The sequence below is a fragment of the Triticum urartu genome, chromosome 6A (assembly GCF_056163025.1).
Source record: "Triticum urartu cultivar PI428250 chromosome 6A, HENAU_Tu73, whole genome shotgun sequence".
Lineage (NCBI taxonomy): Eukaryota > Viridiplantae > Streptophyta > Magnoliopsida > Poales > Poaceae > Triticum > Triticum urartu.
This window is the reverse complement of record NC_141878.1, coordinates 538,477,548-538,481,760: the sequence shown is the minus strand read 5'-3', so window position 1 is coordinate 538,481,760 and position 4,213 is coordinate 538,477,548. Positions and strand designations below refer to the sequence as shown.

General features: G+C 41.7%; 1 long non-coding RNA gene across 4 annotated transcripts; it reads left to right on the top strand.

Annotated features, from left to right (window-relative positions):
• Positions 1-664: 664 nt before the first annotated feature.
• On the top strand, positions 665-3,890 carry LOC125514776 (uncharacterized). Of its 4 annotated transcripts, none has more exons than XR_007286595.2 (3): positions 765-2,162; positions 3,310-3,424; positions 3,563-3,890. It is a non-coding gene; the product is annotated as an uncharacterized LOC125514776 (long non-coding RNA). The 4 variants fall into 4 exon arrangements; XR_007286596.2 differs by having other exon boundaries at positions 770-2,162; positions 3,338-3,424; XR_015608760.1 differs by having other exon boundaries at positions 665-2,162; positions 3,310-3,890.
• Positions 3,891-4,213: the final 323 nt, after the last annotated feature.

The window sequence follows — 4,213 nt, the reverse complement described above, 5'->3', positions numbered from 1 at the left end:
CGGAGACGGTGGCGATGTATGAGTTTCCTTTAGGGGTGAGCTCGCCACGGCTGTTGTCCTATCCTCGGCAACTGGTTGGCCTGTCCATTCGTGCTCGGGGGTGAGTTGCTCTGCCTGCCGATGGGACGGCGTCCTTCGATCCAGGACGAGAGGGCAGGGGTGCCCTCTTCGGAGGCAGCGGCGGGACAACAAGTTTAACCTTGGGTGGGAGAGTGTGGCTTTCGTCCAGCGGTGAATAGCTCCCTTGTCGCAGTCGTTGATAACATGATCTGAGGCCGTCATTGTTCCGTGGAGTTGTGTATCCCGTTGATTCATTTTGCGTTTCTTGTTGTATGGCTAGTTGTAATTTGTGGTTTCCTTTATATATAAAGCGAGGCGAAAGCCTTTTTCGGTATAGCACACACATTCAACTATAACTTTATATATGCATACCAATATACTTCCTTCGTCTCAAAATAAGTGTCTTAAAATTAGTACAAAGTTGAGACACTTATTTTGAGACGGAGGAAGTATTATTAAATAGAGCTGCTATAACATATAAAGTAGTGATCTAAACACTTTTATATTTCTTTACAGAAGCAGTAAAATTTACGTACAACGATTCATGTCGAATATAGATTAATTCCATGATTTGGGTCATTTTTTTCTAGCTGATTTGGGTCCAACACACGTGACTATAGCATCTGCCAATCGTACAAAGATCGGGCAGGGTAATTTCCATCATGGAATTAATTTTTATAAACCTCGCAAAAAAGGAATTAATTTTTATAGAAAATCTAAAAATAATTACTGTACTTCTGACATACTCCGTCCAATATTTCCCGCTTGATAACAACTTTTATCGTACGTGGCCACGTCCTCCCATCTCTCACCCCCTTTTCCCTCTGATGAAACCTCCCACGCCGCTCCTTCTCTTTCCCCCATCCCCGCCAGTCCGCCACCACGCGCCAATCCCGCCGTCGCCCGTCGATCCGGCGCGCACTTCCACCCTCGTCTCTCTCCCTGGTCCAGCAACGTCACCCAGCCCCTTAGCTTTTCCTCCCGACGCCAAAATGTCCTTTTGACTCCCGTCTCCATCTTGTTGGCCCGCAGATCTGGCAGCCCTCGGCCACGACGCCGCGAGCTCTGGCCGGCTTAACCTCGTCGCCCCCATCCAATAGGTGCTCGACGCCGCTCCTCGGGACCGCGGAGGTCTTTTTCATGGGCTCTTTCTCCCTTCACCTCCTACGCCATGTATCGGCCCCTTCCTGAAGCTCCTCCTCATCCGTGTGCCCCCCTGATGTCACCGAGTGGACCACGCCCACTCCCGCCTCCGCCCGCCTGTACCAGGTCCGGTCGCCTCTTCCTTTGGGCTTTGCGCAATTTGTCGAGCAGGTCATATATGTGGCGTGTGTACGTGTGCTTTTGTAATGGATGGTGGGATTGTGTTCTGGTGGTTGGGGTGCAGGATTTGCTCTTGTTGTTCAAGTTGAATAGCGGGGAGATGGAGGAGATGGTGCCATGAAGGGCTAGTGTGGTGGTGAGGTTCAGGTTCTATAACGAGGCCATGGTTGTTTGCATGTCTGTTTAGTTTTTTTTTCTTTTGTATGGTTGTTGAAAAACAAAGCTGCGCCTATTAGTTTGGAAAATAAAGTCAAGCCTACGTGTTGAAAAATAGTTTGATTAACTAGCAAGTGGCCATTTGCGCCGGTGAGTTGAGCTGGCTAGCTTGTGTTGATGCATGCATGTTTGGTCAAGGCTAGCTAGTTGCAGCAGTTGGGAATCCTATATACCTAAGAAGTTCATCCCCACTACTATATTTATCTTGCCATGCAGCCTAGCCACCTCATCACCCATGCCACATCATTAATTATTGGAAAACATTTACTTTAGATAGTACGTACATTCCTAGTTCTTTTTCCTTCAGTTTTGGTTCGTAGATGTAATTGTAAGTTTTGTAATCTCGTTTTTGCTTTTCTTCTCAGTATTTTGTAGTTTTGTAACATTTAACTTGTATGCCTAAGGCTGAAGCAGCCACTGACACGTTAACATCATGTCCCGTCTGTTCTTTCTCAAAGATGTAGAGCAGGGGTTCTTGTAGTTTGATAAATACAGGCCACATCAGATTCTGAAGGCGGCTTTGAAAGGGGGTGAGATGATGCTCGTCAAGACTAACTGAAAAGGTTAGTCCATTATGTCTTACCCATTTAGTTATGCGCCAATTTAGTTCTGGACAACATGAGCATGCTGCGGATAACATGCTTTGAGACATGCTCTTTTTATTTGAGCCTGATTTCTTAGCTTACCTCATTGCCTACGTGGTACTGTTGTACTATATATGATGTATGCACCTGATTATGCCCTATTTTCCCAGATGTGGCTCATAACTGAGATATCTATCTATTAAATCCATCTTAATTAAGGTGCGATGGCACAATTTGGTTGAACTCATATAGGAAAAGATGTTGCTATAATCAATTACAGTAAAATCATTTGCACAGAGAAAAATATTTCAACATTAGACAATATGATCTGGCATGTTTGACCCTTGTCAGGCGTCCTCCTTTCTAGCTTTTGTTTTTCCCTGTACTAGCTTTGCCTCTTTTGGTCTTCAGCTTTCCAGACCTTGATGCTTTTGAGAATGTCCAGCAAACTTGGTTTCATTTTAGTAATGGAACCATGGAGGCGCCTCTCTGTTTATCTAAAAAAGTGGACAGTATTGAATTTTTTTTGGAAGTGCATATAGAAATAATGGTAGCTTAACATGAAGAATGATTGTGACCTGTCATACGAAACATAAGAAGTTGCTTAATTTCGTATGCACAATATAACCTAAACTATTGTTGGTGGAGATTAGTGTTCTACTACTATTTAATTTGTTTGAATGAAAAACTATATTTATATCTTTCTTTACATGACATTCTTAATCTGTTTTTTGTGTTTATTGTATGCCCAAACTAGCCAATAGTGTTATGCTAGTGTACTGCTTCTGTTGTGTCATCAGACTGCAAAATGTAAGCGCTAGTATATATACTTCAGTGGGGTTGCAGATGTCTGTTGTACATTTGTACTTGGTTATCATTTTACAACTTCAACAAGCCAATGAATCGATTATCGACACGACATATGTGTCTTTCAGATAAGTTTTTTTACCTGTATCACATGGTCATCTTGGTGTAACCATAGTACATGCGGGTTCTGGACATAGGATTGTTACAGTTAATTAAAAAATGTCATGTGGTTCGAATTATATTAATGTTACAAGTAATTTGAAAAGCATGATGTGTTCTGAACTGTTGCAAACTTATAATGAAATTGACATTAGTGCAGTTTATTGGTATATTCCTTTTGTACACAGAGCAATGTGTAGTACTCAGTCTATTATTTGGAGTTGCGTTCCTGCTGATTCATGTAACCCTGAAAATTGCATGTGAAGGACCAAAAGGTGAGTACGTAGTCATACTGTTAGATATCTAACCAGTCAATTAGAACATCTAAGTTCCTTTTTTTTGTATCCTCAATTAAATTTCAACTATAGTATGTCATTTTCATCTCCCTTACATCTAGTCTAATCATTTGTTAGGAATGGGAGACAGTGCTGAAGAATCGTGATCTATGGCAAGGGTGATGATGTCTATGGCGATGATTGTTATGATCTATTTGGTGATGAGCATTATGATCCATATGGTGATGAAGGGTGACGAGTCTAGTGATCTTTCTTCAAGACGTTCAACAAAGTGAAATCATGGGGTTTTGGTCAATCTAGCTTATGCATAATGCTTGGACCATTATATCTTAGTTAATTTTTTTTGCATTTTACACTTCCTAGATTGTTCATCATGATCAATGTAATTCTGATGCAACTCTTCTGATATTTTGAAAGTTGTGCTATATACAATGTTACTTGGTCATGTGTGGGCTGTGCAATTCTGTGATATATTTGAAATGAAAAGCAATCCTGACTAATGGCCTACCATGCAACGAACATCTGAGCTACACAATATGCCATCTTCTCAGTGTTCTTATATATATTGAAAGCTGTGCTATATATACTGAGGGTGTTCGTCGGCCTCTCAACTATAGGAATAAATGAAGGGGTGTATGCAAAACCAGCGATTATAATAGCTGACAGTTTGGTTCTCCTCTTAGTTATAATGAACCCCGATGGGCCAAATATGCCGTCACCTATTACAAAAGCCGAGGGGAATTGATAACTGTCAGGAAATAAATTCCC